This window comes from Hypanus sabinus, chromosome 9, assembly GCF_030144855.1.
Source record: "Hypanus sabinus isolate sHypSab1 chromosome 9, sHypSab1.hap1, whole genome shotgun sequence".
NCBI classification, from domain to species: domain Eukaryota; kingdom Metazoa; phylum Chordata; class Chondrichthyes; order Myliobatiformes; family Dasyatidae; genus Hypanus; species Hypanus sabinus.
The window spans coordinates 20,497,328-20,516,525 of record NC_082714.1 but is presented as its reverse complement, the minus strand read 5'-3'; the positions used below and the strand labels follow the sequence as shown (position 1 = coordinate 20,516,525).

Sequence of the window (19,198 nt, the reverse complement as noted above, 5' to 3'; positions counted from 1 at the left end):
GGACCACCTTACAATTTCTACACACCTTGGTCATCTTGTCTATGTTGCAAACCATAACAATAAGCCATGTCATATACTTCAAGCCACTTTGTCCGGTATGGCGGGGCTACCACACAGGATTGAAAAAAATTGCAGAAAGTTGTAACTCAGCCAGCTTGGTGGACAGTTGCTTCCCCAGCATACTGGACACCTTCAAAAGGCAATGCCTCAAAAAAGCAGCATCCATCATCACGGAACACCATCGCCCAGGACATGCCTCCTTAATGTAATTTAGTTTTTATTACTATGTACAGTATTGCAATGTACTGCTGCTGCAAAACAACAAATTTATCGACATATGTCAATGATATTAAACCTGATTCTTATTATATTTACTCCATACACTTTATCTGGCAAGGTCATCTGTTAATAGGTAATCACTGTTAGATTCATTCCATTTATTTTCATTCTCTCAAACTCTAATGAGAATAAATTCTTATTTCTCTTCATTGGAACCTGACATAGCTTTAGAATACAAGATTCACCATGATGAGCATGTAGGTACATCAATATTCATTTTTTTATGCTGCAATTATTGAACCTTTATTTTTTGGAATGTTTTAAAATGTGCTGGAAATGATGTTTATAGTCTTTGCTCACTTATATAAATGTTGGGTTAACCTTCCTTCTCTGCTTCTCTACTATAGCTGTTTTCTTTCATTTGGGTTTTGCTGTGTTCCATCAAGCTTTTAATATAGACAGCATGTGTCCTAGCCTACATCAATTAAGACATTTTGCAACTACAAAACAGCAGGCCGGGTGTGAATGACTCTCATAGTTATATCATGAGTGTTTCCTGCCATAGCTATATTTTGTATCACTTGTGGTCACAAGACCCAAAATTGATGCTAGTGAAAATACTTCACTTATTCTGAATATTGATCTCTACATCGGTGAGGCTCGGCATTTGTTGAGCACCTTTATTCTGCCTGATACAGGCAGCATTTTCCGGTGGCCAATTATTTCAATTCCACTCCCATTCCATGGTCTTCTGTAATGCTACAATGAAGCACACTATCAGGTTGGAGGAACAACACCTTATATTCCACCTGGGCAGCCTCCAACCTGACAGTATAAAAATGATACCTCTAAATTCGGGTAACTTATCCCACCTTCCCTTTCTTTCTTTTTATAATTCCTCAGTCTGGCTCCAGTTAACCCCTTCCCCTCTCACCAGCCTATCACGGTACCCCTCCACCCTCCTTCTCTCCCACTTTCCTCACCTATCAGATTCTTTCTTTAGTACTTTGCCTGTTCCACCTAAAACCTTTCAGCTTCTTACTTCATCTTCTTCCTCACTTGGATTCACCTATTACCTTCCAGTTTGTCACTCTGGATTTCTAGCATCTGCAGTATCTCATGTTCATTTTAGCATGTTGTGATGGTTTAAACTTCATTGCACTTTTAGAGCTTACTTCCATGGATGAGATAATCTCAGAGCCCATTTGAATTTCAGAATCAGAATCAGGTTTATTAACATCAGCTTGGAAGAGAGGAAAGGTGAGGATGGCATGAGCATCGATTTCTTAAACTTCCGGCCGTTCACCATTCCCCATCCCCTTTTCCCTCCCTCACCCTATCTCCTTTGCCTGCCCATCGCCTTCCCCTGGTGTTCCGCCCCCCCCCCCACAACCCTTTCCTTTCTTCCATGATTTCTGTCCTCTATTAAATTACCCCCTCTCCAGCCCTGTATCTCTTTCACCAACTAATTTCCCAACTCTTTACTTCACTCCTCCACTTCCCAGTTTCACTTATCATCTGTTGTTTCTCCCTCCCCTCATCTGTTAACTCTATTCATCTTCTTTTTCTCCATTCCTGCCAAAGGGCCTCAGCCTGAAACACTGTACTTTTTTCAACAAATGTTGCCTGACCTGTTTAGTTCCTCCACCATTTTGTGCAAGTATATTAAATGGTTAGATTAAAAAGAGAAAAACAGAAAATAATATTTAAAAAGTGAGGTAGTGTTCACGCATTCAATGTCCATTTAGGAATTCGATCGCAGAGGTGAAGAAGCTGTTCCTGAATCACAGAGTATGTGCCTTCAGGCTTCTGCACCTCCTTCCTGAGAGTAACAGTGAGAAGAGGGAATATTCTGGGTGATGGGGGTTCTTAATAATGGACACCACCTTTCTGGGGCATCACTCCTTGAAGATGTCTTCGATACCATGGAGGCTAGAACCCAAGATGACATTGACTAACTTTACAACTTTCTGTCACTTCTTTTGGTCCTGTGCAGTAGCCCTCTCCCCCCCGCCCCCCCACCATACCAGTGATGCAGTCTGTCAGAATGCTCTCCACAGTACATCTATAAAAGTTTTCCAAGTGTTTTAGAGGACAAAACAAATCTCTTTAAACTCCTAATGAAATATAGCCACTGACTTGCCTTCTTAATAGCTGCATCAATATGTTGCGACCAGGTTATATCTTCAGAGAACTTGAAAATAGTGGCTAGGAACCAGGAACTTGAAAATGCTCACTCTCTCCACTTCTGATATCTCTGAGGATTGGTTCATGCTCCCTCATCATACTCTTCCTGAAGTCCATAATCAGCTCTTTGGTTTTACTCACGTTCAGACCAAGGTTCTTAATGCAGCACCACTCAACTAGCTGGTATATCTCACTCCTGTACACACTCTTATCTCCATCTGAGATTCTACCAACAATGGTTGTATCATCAGCAAATTTATAGATGGCATTTGAACCATACCTAGCCACAAAGTCGTAAGTATACAGAGAACATGGAAGTGAGCTAAACACACATCCCTGAGACACGCCAGTGTAGATCGTCAGTGAGGAGATGTTACATAGAAACACAGAAAACCTACAGCACAATACAGCCCCTTTGGCCCACAAGGTTGTGCTGAACATGCCTCTACCCTAGAAATTACTATGCTTACCTATAGCTCCATGTACCTATCCAAAAGTCTCTTAAAAGACCCTATTGTATCCGCCTCCACCACCTTTGCCGGAAGCCCATTCCACACACTCACTACTCCCTGAGTAATAAAAATTTACTCCCGACATCTCCTCTGTACCTACTCTCCAGCACCTTAAACCTGTGTCCTCTTGTGGCAACCATTTCAGCCCTGGGAAAAAGCCTCTGACTATCCACAAGATCAACACCTCTCAACATCTTGTACAGCTCTATCAGGTCACTTCTCATCCTCCGTCACTCCAAGGAGAAAAGGCTGAGTTTACTCAACCTAATCTCATAAGGCATGCTCCCCAATCCATGCAACATCTTTGTAAATCTGCTCTGCATCCTTTCTATGGCTTCCACATCCTTCCTGTAGTTAGGTGACCAAAACTGAGCACAGTACTCTTAGTTGGGTCTAACCAGGATCCTAATGCTGCAACATTACCTCTCGGCTCCTAAATTCAATTCTACGATTGATGAAGGCCAGTACACCATACGCCTTCTTAACCACTGAGTCAACCCACGCAGCTGCTTTGAGCGTCCTATGGACTCGAACCCTAAGATGCCTCTGATCCTCCACACTGCCAAGAGTCTTACCAAGAGTCTATATTCTGCCATCATATTTGACCTGCCAAAATAAACCAATTCACAGTTATCTGAGTTGAACTCCATCTGCCACTTCTCAGCTCAGTTTTGCATCCTATCAATGTCCCTCTGTAACCTCTGACAGCCCTCCACACTATCCAAAACACCTCCAACCTTTGTGTCATCAGCAAACTTGCTAACCCATCCCTCCACTTCCTCATCCAGATAATTTATAAAAATCACGAAGAGTAAGGGTCTCTGAACAGATCCTTGAGGTACTCCACTGGTGATCGACCTCCATGCAGAATATGACCCGCCTACAACCACTCTTGGCCTTCTGTGGGCAAGCCAGTTCTCGATCCATAAAGCAATGTCCCCTTGGATCCCATATCTCCTTACTTTGTCAATAAGCCTTGCATGGGGTACCGTATCAAATTCCTTGCTGAAATCCATATACATTACACCTGCTGCTCTCCCTCCATCAATATATTTAAATCACATCCTCAAAAAATTCAATCAGGCTCATAAGACACAACCTGCCCTTGACAAAGCCGTGCTGACTATTCCTAATACTATACCTCTCCAAATGTTCATAAATCCTCCCTCTCAGTATCTTCTCCATCAACTTACCATCCACTGAGGTAAGACTCACTGGTCTATAACTACTCCCTTTCTTGAATAAAGGAACAACATTCACAACCTCACCTCCTACAGTAGCCAGGGGTACATCTCATCCAGGCCTGGCAACTTATCCAACTTGCTGCTTTCCAGGAACTCCAGCACATCCTCTTTCTTAATATCTACATGCTCAAGCTTTTCAATCTGCTGCAAGTCGTCACTATTATCACCAACAGCCTTTTCCATAGTGAATACTGAAGTGAAGTATTAATTAAGTACCTCTGTTATTTCCTCCAGTTCCATACACACTTTCCCACTGTCACATTTGATAGGTTCTATTCTTTCACATCTTATCCTCCTGCTCTTAACATACTTGTAGAATGTCTTGGGGGTTTTCCTTAATCTTGCCCATCAAGGCCTTATCATGGCCCCTTCTGGCTCTCCTAATTTCCTTCTTAAGCTCCTTATAATCTTCTAGATCTCCAACATTACCTATCTCTCTGAACCTTTTGTAAGCTTGTCTTCTTGACCAGATTTATTAGCCTTTGTACACTATGGTTCCTACACCCTACCATAGCTTCCCTGTCTTATTAAAACGTACCTACGCAGAACTTCACACAAATATTCCCTGAACATTTACCACATTTCTTTTGTACTTTTCCTTGAGAACATCTGTTTCCAATTTAAGCTTCCAATTTCCTGCCTGATAGCCTCATAATTCCCCTTACTCCAATTAAACACTTTTCTAACTTGGCTGTTCCTATCTCCCTCCAAAGCTATGGTAAAAGAGTTAGAATGCTCCAAAATGCTCTCCCACTGAGAGATCTGACACCTGACCAGGTTCATTTCCCAATACCAAATCAAGTACAGCCTCTCCTCCTGTAGGCTTATCTACATATTGTGTCACGAAACCTTTCTGAACACACCTAACAAACTCTACCCCATCTAAACCCCTTGGTCTAGGGAGATGCCAATCTATATTTGGGAAATTAAAATCTCCCATCACAACAACTCTGTTATGATTACACCTTTCCAGGATCTGTTCCCCTATCTGTTCCTTGATATCCCTGTTACTATTGGGCAGCCTATAAAAAACACTCAGTAAAGTTACTGACCCCTTCCTGTTCCTAATCTCCACCCACAGACTCTGTAGACAATCCCTCCATGACATCCACCTTTTCTGCAACTGTGACACTATCTCTGATCAACAGTGCCACGCCACCATCTCTTTTGCCTCCCTCCCTGTCCTTTCTGAAACATCTAAAACCCGGCACTTGAAGTAACCGTTCCTGTCCCTGAGCCATCCAAGTCTCTGTAATGGTCTCCATATCATATCTCCAAGTACTGATCCACACTCAGCTCATCTGCTTTGTTCACAACATTCTTTGCGTTAAAGTAGATACATCTCAAACCTTTGGTCTGAGTGCTTCCCTTCTCTATCACCCTCACACACTGTCTCCTATCTTTCTTTATTTGAGGGCCAAACGCCTTTTCCCCATTCTCTTCAGTTTGGTACCTGAGAACATTTCTATCGCATACAAACCTTTGATTTCTGTCCACACAAGCAGTCCTTGCATGACCTTTATCCTTCTCCACCTCACCATCTACTCTAACACACTGGTTCCCCTCCCTTTGCAAATCTAGTTTAAACCCTCCCCCCCCACCCCCTGAGCAGCACTAGCTAACCTACCTGCAAGAAGGTTAGTCCCTTCCAGTTCAGGTGCAAACTGTCCCGTCAGAACAGGTCCCACCTTCCGTGGAACAAAGCCCAACTGTCCAGAAACATGAAGCCTTCCCTCCTGCACCGTCTCCTTAGCCACATATTTAGCTGCATTATCTTCCTATTTCTAGCCTCACTAGCACGTGGCACAAGGTGCAATCCTGAGATTGCAACCCTGGAGGTTTGCAGATGTTATCACCAATCTGCACAGATTGTGAACACAAATAAAAACACTGCAGATGCTGTGGTCAAAGCAACACGTAAAACACGCTGGACGAACTCAGCAGGTCGGGTAGCATCTGTGGAAATGAGCAGTCAATGTTTCGGGCCGAGACCCTTCGTCAGGACTCACGAAGGACTGTGGGAATGATGGTGTTAAACACTGAGCTACAGTCAACCAACAGTATTCTGACATAGGTGTTTGTATTGTCCAGCTGATCTAAGAGGCACTGAGCTGTTTAACAGCTCAGATTTCATATGTTCATCTTTAAGACTACAGTGACGAGCAGCAAATGAATTTTCAAAACAATTAAACAGCTGTTAATTATTTTCACTGATTTCTGGTTGTGGGTCTTGCACCTATAATGCTATATGATTTCTGGCTTGAAATGTTTTGCAGCTTCATTATCTGCAGATGTGTATATTTGTGAGGTGAGTGGTACTATCGGGAACGCTGGTAAATATAGTGTTCCTCCAGAGACACCTCTTGTGATGTCAGGTGAATGCTGATGCCATGATATGCACTGCATTTGGTGTCTTGTGTAGGCAAGTTGAGAAATATGAATCAAGCGTGCAATATGGCAAACCTTAGAAGTAAAGATCTTAAAATAAAGCACATTCCCTTTATTCAAGGGCTCCTGAGAAATTCCAGTATATATTGCTGCAGCCCAGACACCAACCAAGCACATGACACAATCCTCCAATAAACCGATAGTATTTACATGAAATATTATACATACTATCGGTCTTTTATGAACCATCAGCTTCCAAAGCCCCGTTTCTTGAATGAGTACCAAAGTAACAATACAAAATAAATTCACTACATCTCATTTCAAGTTACTTTTCTGAATATCACAGTGGAGGGAATATAGATGTTCTGTTCAAGGAAACGCATTTAGTAAAAATGCAAACCACATCTTCCTTTTTTTTGGCGAAGGAACAGCATACTCAGTAAAGAAATTACCTTGAATTTGATCCCCCGCTTTGCATGAGCATTTCGACCGAGATAATTGGATGATATTCCAGGTTAAGAGATTAGGAGGAAAGATAAAAACACCAGCAGTACGAAACACGTGGAGCAAACTCACCACCAAAACACAGCGGACTCTCTAAATACAATCAGCACACATTCCGAAACGGCTTTAAATTCACTCCGATTTTGGGTCGAAATACCCATATACACACACACACACACACACAGGCAGATCTGACCAATGTCTTCAATCCGTCATGATACATACACGCCAACGGTTGCATTTAAGATCTGGACGGAATTACACTTCCTAAACAATTTCCAACCCTGGAAGAGTTGAAACATCGACTTTATCCAAAGTTGACATCCCCCCCCCACCCCCCACCCAGCTATCAATCTTGACACCCCAACGCGTACTCAGCTTTGACATACCGACCAGGCCCCAAGCACAGCACCGAACCGTGCGCGAATTGGGCAGCTACCGGGTATCTTACTCGGTACCGAAACTGATCCAACGAGGGCGGCCCCGGGGTGGGGGCGCGCACAGGCAACGACCATTCGCCGCGTGAATTACCCTCGAAATTTCAAACCGCATACCCCGCCCCTCCGCACGCCGGCGCCAACCGGCAGCCGGGGCTCGAGCCGCCGCCGCGCGGCCGCAGTTGGACCCGCGAGGCGGCGGCGGCGGCGGCGGCGCGCTTCTCCGGGGAGGGGCGAACGGTCGACGTCCTCGGCCCCCAATCTCCGCTGTTCATTCCTCCCTGACTGGGGTGTCCTGCCCAAGATTCCGAGCGCCTGTGGAATTGCTCGTGTTTATGATCCACAGAGTCCCTTGCGTTCGCGGCAAATAAACCAGGAGACACAAAGCAGCGCATGTAGAACTTAAAATGGATTGCGACATTAGCTGCCCCCACTCTCCATCCCCATGTCGTTACTTACTTTTAAAATTGCCTCTTGGCTCAAGTCCTGTGTCCTGAGGGTAGGTTGCCTCTCAGAGTGCGAGATGAGTGTGGGCAATCTACTGCAGGCTTTGACTGTGTCGGTTTGAGCCCCGTTGTGTATTTGCATCTACCCAGAGGCGCACAAGGAGTGAAGGGAAACACCTGCACCAGACAGGCGAAGTTGTTCCTGCAAGACGCCTTCCACTATAACAGTGACTACGTTAGTGATCCGTGATGGTTGCTAAATCTTGCACTATCTTTAGATCTCACACATGCCTGTTAAAATGCCGATTAATCTGAAAGAGGGGAAAAAACGGGGTTATCAGTTACTACACCTGTATGCTGCTATTCCCGTGTGCTTGAGCTCACGTCTAGCTCCTATGGAGTCCCTCGGGATGGAAGACTGCTTATTTCATTCCTGTTCTGGTGCGTTTGGTATGCTAATGTAGGGTCCGCAGACTACCTGTGTGTGGGGAAGGTGGGTATTGAAGTGGTTCTGTACAATATAACAATTACAGCATGGAAACAGGCCATCTCGGCCGTTCTCGTCCGTGCCGAACGCTTGCTCCCACCTAGTCCCACCGACCTGCACTCAGCCCATAACCCTCCATTCCTTTCCTGTCCATATGCCTATCCAATTTTTTAAAATGACAAAATCGAAACTGCCTCTACCACTTCTGCTGGAAGCTCGTGCCACACAGCTACCACTCCCTGAGTAAAGAAGTTATGTTGCCCTAAACTTTTGTCCCTTAATTCTCAACTCATATCCTCTTGTTTGAATCTCCCCTACTCTCAATGGAAAAAGCCTATCCACGTCAACTCTATCTATCCCCCTCATAATTTTAAATACCTTTATCAAGTCCCCCCTCAACCTTCTACGCTCCAAAGAGTAAAGACCTAACTTGTTCAACTTGTATGGGCTAAACATTTCTGTGCTGCTGAGAAATGACATCGCAATTTATTTAGATCAGTCACAGAGCAGAGAATCCCATGACTTACTAGCAAGTTTAGACATTTTCTATTGAGCATACCTTGAAGTTTTCTTCTGTCCAGATGGTAATCTTTTTTTCTAAGATACAAACATCTAAGATTTAAAAGATCTAAAAATCTAAGATTTTTTTCTAGAGTTCTGCCTATCTGCTCTGAGACATGCAAATGATTAACATGCTCAGACAGAGGCAAGTGAGTTTAATAGGACTTCAATGCTAGGGATTTTGACCTTGGAGAGGACACTGACATTGGTTCACATAGCTGAAGGATTTTGTGGGGACAGTTTAGATGACATCTCTCTCCCATGGTTTGTGATGCCTGCTTTAGGTAGTCCATCCCGAACAACATTGCTTTCCTGTAGAGGATGTGCCTCATGCTTGGTGTGATGTTTTCATCTGTCAGACTATAAACCTATTAGACTTTTAAGAAAGTCCTATTATTGGTAATTGCTAATTTCATATCAGCCTGACAAAGATAACAGTCTGAATTTATTAAATTATGTAACATCTGACAAGTTTTTAAAGACAAAACGGGCAGTCTGAATAAGGTAATGCAATAGTTTTCAATGTTCTTCACTTACAAATGTAACCTGATGGCCAACTGAACACAGTGATTTGAAGCAGCCAAGGCTTATTCTATGGATGTTTGCATGTTCACTTGTTATATTTTTAAAGTGATTCAGGAATTCTTATCAATATGCAGTCATTGATGTATTGCTGTCTACATCACTGATACTGTACAATCTCAAAAATATGAATGAATAAATAGTGTCAGAAGTGCTTAAAATAAACATACTGTATATAGCAATATTCATTTTGTATCTGTATAATGCATCTTGTAAAATAATGTTCAGGTACATTAATAACACAAATTCTACAGATGCTGGAAATCCAAAGTAACATTTACAAAATGCTGGAGGAATTCAGCAGATCAGGCATAATCTACAGAGAGGAATAGAGTCGACATTCATCTACGCTGTATAGCAGTCCTGCTGTGATTTGCAACTTTCTTAAGAATATTAGAAACTAGCATCAAGGTATAATTGAAAATATAACAGAAGTGTGTGATTAAAGGTTTGTCTATAAATTGTGTCATTTTTGTTTTGTTTAATTCAATTGAGATAACTTGAAGCAACGATCCAGTTTGTGTCTTCCTGCAGATCTCGACCAACAAATTAACACATAGTGCCTACGTAGCTCTGCTGCTTACCCAGAGTCATTTAGAATTAGAGAACAATCAAGAGAAGCTAAGCAAGTGTTCCAGAAGCAAATTGTATGTCGAAAAATTTTGCAAAGATAACTTTTTGGGAAAAGAGTTGGGAATTTAATTTTTCTCTCTAGATACGATCCCTATGCTTCTTTAAATTTCAGTATTTTTTGCCATGCACTATTGAATTCAATGGAATTGACTTTATTACTTCCAAGTGAATGATATATCACTTGAAAAAAGTTTCACAATGGATCTTTCATTAATAGACTTCATACTTGTTTCAGTTTGGATGACCTCAATTTTGCCCTTAACATAGAGGCCCTTTAACATTTTACATGTTGTTTAAAGGTTTGATGATGTGCAAACATTGCTGATACTGATGCAGATTTGTTCAAAAATTGAATTGCCAAACATATTATCCAGGATTACTTTCCTCTAGGGGCTTTCATCCTCCCAAGTGGCCCTGGATAATAGCTTTCAGCAGGTAAAGTTGTGCAATATTCAACTTCGATTGGTCTTTGAATCTTCTCTTGCATGTATTGCAACATCCTCGCTCATCAGTCTATTTTCCTGTTTGTTGTGTTGAAAACCTTTTGACATGCTTTATAATCTAGACTCGGGAATAACAAAACGTTACAGCAGCCCAGACTTATTAATACCGCACAGGATCACTAGAAATGGCTACATATGGTGTTTTTTTCAGGTGCTTCCCTGTGATTCCTCTTTGTCGATCACAATTTATTGAAGAATGACAGCTTTAGTATTAAGACATCGTGGGAAACATTCACCAATCTGATGTAGAAATTTATCACAATCTCAGTCACAAATGATGAGCATCTGCGCCCCAAATGATCAAGCCTATGAACCCCATTTCTATTTTTAATTTTCTGCATACAAGTCTGGAACCCATCTAAGGAATCTATGTTGCAGTACCTCTGTGAGAAGGAAATCCATTCTTGTGACTTAACTAAACCTTGAGAGAGTACACTCCTTCACAATCACATAAATCATACCATGTTGTGTGAGGTTTAAGTGGGAAAAAATATAATGACCACAGAATTCTGTCCCTTTATAAAGTTGTATCAGTCTGTAGTTTTCTAAATAATAAATGGGAAGATAATTTCCTGCTGTTAAAAGAAAGCTGATTAATCATTTCACTTGGCATTATAAAGAGTAAATTTGATGATATTCCCTTTTTTTCAATGGAAGTTTGGAACAGTGTTGAAAAAATTAAGTGCAGAAATGCTGCACTTGTCACTTTCTTTATGTGGGATTTAAAAATCTGAATCAAGGGGAGCCAAGTTCTCAAGTTTATGAAGAAGCTTATCTCTTTTAGCTTTGAGACCAACCAAAAGTATTTCATTTTTTTCTTTATTTAGTTTTAGAAAATTATTGCTTAGCCATTTGTTTATTGCAACCATACCAGAAGTCAAAGAAGATAGGGTGTCTCCATAAGGCTGAAACAAAATGTACAATTGTGTGTCATTTGCATAACTGTGGAAATCAAGTTTATGCGCTCTAATGATGTACCCTAAGGCAGACAAGTATAAGGAGAGTAGGGGATCAAGACTATGGTCGATGTTGCAAAATCTTTCCTTTGGTTTTGGAATTTCAAGTGGCAACTTACTTATTTATTGAGGTACAGTACAGAATTGGCCCTTCAAGCCACGCTGCCAAGCGACACCCCCCCCCCCACTTAACCCTAGCCTAATCATTGGCCAATTTACAATGACCAATTAAAACCTACCAACTTTGCACTCTGGGAAGAAACCTACGTGGTCATTTCTCAATAAATGCATTCCAGGCCACAGAACTACAGTACCTATTGAACATCCAGTTGACCATGATCTGCCTCATTCAGTAAACAGGTAATATACTGTGAATCCCAAGAATCATCTTGAACATTAGCTGCATGTAATTGCAGCACCTGTGTTGAAGACCAAGAAGGTATAGTCAAGGAGGCAGAGGAGAGCTCAAAGAACAGTTTTGAGTTGGTGGAGTGGATGATATTCAGGGATTCTACTTACAAGTCTGAATGAATATGCCACAGTTGACGAAATTTTTATCAAGAGCTGTGTAGATGAGTGTGTGCCTCTGAGAACATCAAATACTGGACATACTCAAATCAAAAGCTGTGGATGAACCAAGAGATTTGTACTCCACAGAGGGCCAGATCTGTGGCATTCAAGACCAGTGATACAGAACTACACTAGAATTCCAGGTACAACCTACGGAAGGCTATATTTGGAGTGAAAAGGCAATTCTCATTGCTGTTAGAGACAGAATCAAATGCACATCAGCTCTGGCAGAGTTTGCAGGCCATTACTTCCTACAAAACGAAATCTAACATCACGAATGACTGAGGTGTTTCACTCGCAGATTATCTCAACACCTTTTATACATGCTTTGAAAGGGAGAATAAAATAACATCTATGCAAATCCCTGCAGCATCCGGTGACCCTGTGATCTCTGTCTCAGAGGCCGATGTCAGAATATCTTTCAAGAGACTGAACTCTTGCAAGGTATCAGGCCCTGATGGTATACCTGGTGGGGCTCTGAAAACCTGTGCCAGCTGACTGGCAGGAGTGTTCAAGGGCATTTTCAGTCACTCATTGCTACATTCAGAGGTTCCCACCTGTTTCAAAGGGGCGCCAATCATACCAGAGCCCAAGAAGAGCAGGGTGAGCTGCCTTAATAATCATTGCCCAGTGGCACTCACATTTACAGTGATGAGATGCTTTGAGAGGTTGGTTATGGCAAGAATCAACTCCTGTCTAAACAAGGACCTGGACCCACTGCAACTTGCCTAGCACTACAATAGATCTACAGCGGATGCAATCTCATTGGCTCTCCACTCGGCCTTGGATCATCTGTACGATAGTAATACCTATGTCAGGCTGCTGTCTATTGATTACATCTCAGCACAATCATACCCTCATTACCTCCAAAACCTCTGTACCTCCCTCTGCAACTGGATTCTTGACTTGCTCACTGGCAAACCACAGTCTCTGCAGATTGGAAATAACATTGCTTCCTCACTGACAATCAATACTGGTGCACCTCAGGGATGCATGCTTAACCCACTGCTTCACTCGCGCAACACCCATGACTGTGTGGCTAGGCACAACTCAAACACTGTCTATAAATTTGCCGAATGAACTATTGCCACCAGAATTTCAGATGGTGACAATGAGGTGTACGTGAGTGATATAGTTGACTAGTGTCACAAAAACAACCTCACACTTAACATCAGTAAGAGCAAGGAATTGATTGTGGACTTTAGGAAGGGGAAGTTGAGGGAACAACAGTCCTTATGGAAGGATCAGCAGTGGAAAGGCTGAGCAGTTTCAAGCTCCTGGGTGTCAACATCTCTGAAGATCTATCCCTTGCCCAACATATTGATGCAGTTACAATGAAGATACAACAGCAGCTATATGTCATTAGGAGTTTGAGGAGACTCATGTCACCAAAGACACTCGCATATTTCTACAGATGAACCACAGCACAACACAGCAGTGCCTTTACTTCCTTAGGAGTTTGCAAAGATCCAGCATGACATCTAAAACTTTGACAAACTTGTAGAGACGTGTGGTGGAAAGTATATTGACTGCATCACCAATACTCTTGAACAAAAAATCCTACAAAAGGTAGTGGATGCGGCCCAGTCCATCGTGGTTAAAGCCCTCCCCACCACTGAACACATCTTCACGAAGCGTTGTTGCAGGAAAGCAGCATTTATAATCATGGCCCGCACCACCCAGGCAATGCTCTTTTCTCATTGCCGCTGCCATCAGGAAGAGGGTACAGGAGTCTCAAGAGCCACACCACCAGTTCCAGGAACAGTTATTACCTCTCAACCATCAAGCTCTTGAACCAAAGGGGATAACTTTACTCATTGAAATGTTCCCTCAACCTGTGGAGTCACTTTCAAAGACTCTTCATCTCAATATTTATTGCTTATTTATTATTTCTTTCTTTTTGTATTTACACAGTTGTCTTTTGCTCACTGGGTGAACACTATATTCTGGCATTGAACTCAGCAGTTGAGCTCCATTATAGATGCAGATTCAGATTTAATTTCCACACGTGCATTGAAGTATACAGTGAAATATGTCATTTGCATTAACAACCAACAAACCTAAGGGTGTGCTGACGGCAGCTTACAATGTCACCACACATTCCAGCGCTAACATCGCATGCTGGAATGAAAATTACTTTCAAATTCGTTTTGCATTTTTTTCTGATTCAGCTCAGGCCATTCATATATGGATTCACAAACAAAGGGAGACACTGCACAGGCATTGATGGCAACAAGAAATCACCATTAGAACTAACACAAATGCAATATAGAAAGAAAAATCAAATTATTACTGCAGTAGTAGTACAGAAAATAACATAATACACAACATCCACTTAACATGCTGATCTCTGCAATGTCGGAGATCTGAAAAACTGCCAGCCTTTTCCATGCTCCTTCACTCTCTCTAACTCGCTCAATGCCCTGGATCCTGTCTCTGACAATTAGCATTACGATGGGGCTCAACGGGTGACTCCTTCGAGCATATCTGCAGAACCAGCTTATTTCTACCTTTGATGTCTCTCTTTTTCCTTTTCAAGGTGGATGGGATACTGTTGAAGACCCTGACCTAGAGCTCCACTCAAACTTCAGTTCTTTATGGCAGTTGGAACTGTTCCTGGGGCTCATCGGCCAGCCGTTTCTCGATATCCCAAGGACGCGGCCTAGAAGACAAGCGCACCTTCAGGGTTCCAAGGTTTTGCAACCTGGGTATGAGCCGATTCTATGTGGCATGGGAGAAAATGGAACATCGGGGAACAGTGGATCTGCTGTTAGGAGCTCTGTACACAGCAAATCACGGGCATTCTCGCTCTTTCTCTCGTTGGTGGGGGAAGAGTTCGTTGCTGACTCTTGAGTTGGAGCACTTGGGGAGAAAAGCAGCACGGCAGATTTTAACAATGTAAATCAGTGAGTTGTTTGTCTTTGTTGGTCTTCCCCCTCACAGTGAAAGGGGGACACTTCTCTTTCCCTTTATTAGTGAGAGAGAGAACCCATGGTTTGTTGAATTGTCGTGTGAATGATTAGTTTTTGCTGTACTACCGACCATGGTCTTTTTTGGGGGCTGTGCTATCACTTGCTTGGTGGGTGGAGGGCACTGATGCTTTTTTTGCTGAAGTAAGTGGGGGAGGGGGAGGGTAATCGATTTGCTGCTGTTTGTGCCTGGGAGTGGGTGTAGCGGGGCTTTGGGGTTCCAACGTTTTTACTGTCACTTATTCTTTGGGGCACCCTTCTGTTTTCATGGATGTCTGTGAAGAACAAGAATTTTAGGTTGTATACTGTATGCATTTCTTTGATGTTAAAAGGAACTATTGAGTTATTGAGCATTGGTCGTGACCTACCCTAAGACAAAGTTCTCCCTGATCTCCAATTCCTAGCACTAGTCAGGGCTTAGTCTGAAAGACGATTCTGCCTTGCACAAAGAAAGTGTCCCTTCTTATACCCTTTAAGATTCCTTCAAAACTATGGTACAATTACAGTATCATCCCTGTACTTTTCCATCCCTAATGATACCAGCTGCACAACCTTATCTCTTATAATCTTCAGTCCAGACACATAATTTGAGAAAACAGAGACAACAGATCAGCATAGGGGTAAACATTCTTCACCAATATCTCATCTTAATGATGTGCATTCAAAATAGAGACATAACATTGATTAATAAAGGGGAAAATGGGTCATTACTACATTCAATGTTGATACCATTTTGTCCTTGAGCTTCCATTTTATTTTGGCATGTACCAATGAGGAATAACAATTAACTCTTTCCTCACGCATGTCCACAATGTTCAGCAGTACAACACAAGAAAGAGCAATAACAACAGCAAAACAAGTCTCTTTGCCCCCACCCTCCACCCATTCACTCACACAGATAGGCCTCCAACCCCAGAAGAGGTCCCCTCAGGCCATCAGTCATTGGCAAAATCCTCCTTTAGGTGGGTTTTAGACTCAAGAATCTGACCTTGAAATATTCATTAGGGTTATGTACAAAATGCTGTTTAAAGCTAATTAATTCTCAATTAACAACTTTGATGTAAGACCATTAGAAACACTACACAGATGAGAGCATTTCTCGAGGCAGAGGTGTAACTTTATATCTACAGTATGTCTTCAAAATTAAGGAAGAGTTCAAGAGGAGTCACAGAAGCATAGAGAAATACCGTTGCAACAAATGAGGTGAACCCAAGTGCAAGACACCGGCACGGAGATTGCGTTAGGATGTAGACGTGGGCGTGAGCGTTGAACAGCAAACAGGAAGGAGAGCAGGAAGGCAGGAGACAGGCAGAATTTATCTTGACACAGAGAGACTGAGTTTCACAGATAAATCTCGGTACTGAAGCAAAACTTAGGACACACAATCCTAAGCGGCCGGGATGCATTAATTACTGCACTGACAAAACAAATGATCTGGCAACTAGTGGATGCAAGGCTGGGTTCTTATACTGCAGGTCTTGATGAAAACCAGGTGTGCCGCCTTCAAAGGGAATTACTAGCAAATGGGGAATTAACGGTCAAAACCATGACAGTACTCCCCCCACTTCAACAGGAGTCTCCAGGCGAACCACCAGGCTTGTCCAGATTGTCTCGATGGAAATCATAGATGAGCGAAGGGTCCAGAATGAAGGAGTAGGGAATCCAGGTGCACTCCTCAGGGCTGTATCCCTCCCAATCGACCAGGTACTGGAGACCTCTGCCTCCGCGGCGCACATCTGGTATTCACTGGATGGTGTACGCTGGGTAGTCGTCAATGATCCGGGCAGGGGGAGGAGGTTCAGCAGATGGGCACAAAGGGCTGACAGACACTAATTTCAATTGGGAGACGTGGCACGTGGAATGAATGTGCATAGATCCGGGCAGTCTGAGTCTGACCACTCTCAATTTCGAATGATACTCTCAATTTCGAATGGTCACAGGTAGCAAGGGGCGAGTTTCTTGGGTTCATTCTTGAGGAGGATGTCTTTTGACAAGAGCCAAACCTTCTGCCCAGGCCGATAATTTGGTGCAGGAATTCGATGGTCATTGGGAATCCTCCGGTTGCGGTCGGCTGAGTGGAGCAGGGCCGCGCGTGCATCCTTCCGGATCTTGCGGCACCGGCGGAGATGGGCCTGAACAGAAGGCACAGCAATGACTTCTTCATGTGCAGGAAACAGAGGGGATTGGTAACCGAGGGAGCATCCGAAGGGTGACGTTCTGATGGTGGCGCTGACCAGTGGGCGTACTTTACCCAAGCAAGATGGGTGCTCCAGGATGACGGGTTGTTGGTGGTTATGCAGCTCATTGCTGCTTCCAAATCCTGGTTTGCTCATTCTGTTTGACCGTTAGTCTGCGGATGGAAGCTGGAAGACAGACTTACTGAGGCTCCAAGGGCTTGACAAAAGGATCCCCAGACTTGAGAGAGGAATTGGGGACCCCGGTCAGAAATAATGTCAGAGGGAATTTCATGAAGGTGGAACACATTGGTGGGAGGCTTTTCTGCAGGCACCTACAGAACAGGCAGAGACAAAGGAGCAAGTGTCAGCATCCATGGAGGACCACTAGAAATGTCTCTTTAGAAGGGACAGAGTTTGTTCGATTCCAGGATGGCAGGCAAAACGAGAAGTGTGCCCCCACTGGAGAACCTGAGACTGAACAGAGTCAGACACGAAGAGGCGATTGGGGGGGGGGGAGTGGTCCATTGCCTGGGTCTAGTTGAGTTCGTTGGGCCTGTCTGACTATGGATTCGATCTCCCAGGTGAGGGCAGCCACTATACAGGATGGTGGAAGGATTGGGAAGGCCCTCCTTGGAGACGTATTGACGAGATAGAGCATCGGGCTTCCTGTTCTTGGACCCCGGACGATAGGTGAGTGTGAATCTGAAATGGCCAAAAAATAATGCCCTGTGGGCTTGGCGGGAATTCAGGCATTTGGCGGTTTGGATATATGCGAGGTTCTTGTGGTCTGTCCAGATGATGAATGGATGTTCAGCTCCTTCCAGCCAGTGCCTCCACTCCTCCAAAGCAAGTTTGACGGCCAGTAACTCCCGGTTCCCAACATCATGGTTCCGTTCGGCGGGGGATAGATGGTGAGAGAAGGCGGCGCAGGGATGAGGCTTTTGGTCTGGGATGGAGTGCAGGGAGAGGACCGCACCCACCCCAGAGTCGGAGGTGTTGGCTTCCATAATGAATTGACAAGGGGGGTCTGGTTGGGCCAGGATGGGAGCGGAGGTGAAACGCCTCTTTAGCTCCGAGAAGGCTGAGTCTGCTTCAGGGTCCCAGTGAACAGGGGTCGCAGGAGAGGAGAGTCTAGTAAGGGACGCTGCCACCCAGCTGTAATCCCTGATGAAGCGCTGGAAATCGTTGGAGTTGCTTGTGTGTCGTGGGTTTTGGCCACTCCACCACCGCCCGGATCTTTTCGGGATCCGCCCTCACTCGCCCGCTCTCGATGATGTACCCCAGGAAACTGATAGAAGGTTCATGGAACTCGCACTTCTTTGCCTTAACGAATAGCTTGTTCTCCAAAAGCCTCTGAGGAACCTGACGGACATGCTGGGTGTGTTCCTGAAGACTGCAGGAGAAGATTAAGATATTGTCCAAATAAATGAAAACAAAATGGTTAATAAAGACCTTAAGGACATCGCTTATCAGAGCTTGGAAGATGGCAGGGGCATTGGTGAGACCGAATGGCGTGACCAGATATTTGAAACGACCGAGAGAGCTGTCGAAAGCTGCTTTCCACTCATCTCCCTCCCTTATCCTAACCAGGTGATAGGCACTCCAAGGTCCAACTTAGAGAAAGTTGTGGCTCAGTGAAGGGGTTCGAAAGCAGAGTTGATTAGGGGCAGTGGATACTTATGCTTGATGGTTATGCTATTCAGGCCCCGGTAGTTGATGCAGGGGTGCAGTGAGTCATCTTTCTTCCCCACAAAGAAGAAACC

General features: G+C 43.7%; 1 protein-coding gene across 4 annotated transcripts in view; it reads right to left on the bottom strand.

The window, feature by feature from the left end:
* The window catches only part of LOC132399140 (activating transcription factor 7-interacting protein 1-like), an 80,829-nt gene extending 73,091 nt beyond the window's left edge, over nucleotides 1–7,738 (bottom strand). For all 4 annotated transcript variants that reach the window (XM_059979182.1, XM_059979181.1, XM_059979180.1 and 1 more), the window contains exon 1: nucleotides 7,504–7,738. The gene's annotated coding sequence lies outside the window, so the exon portion shown is untranslated. The remainder of the gene's footprint in view (nucleotides 1–7,503) is intronic.
* Nucleotides 7,739–19,198: the final 11,460 nt, after the last annotated feature.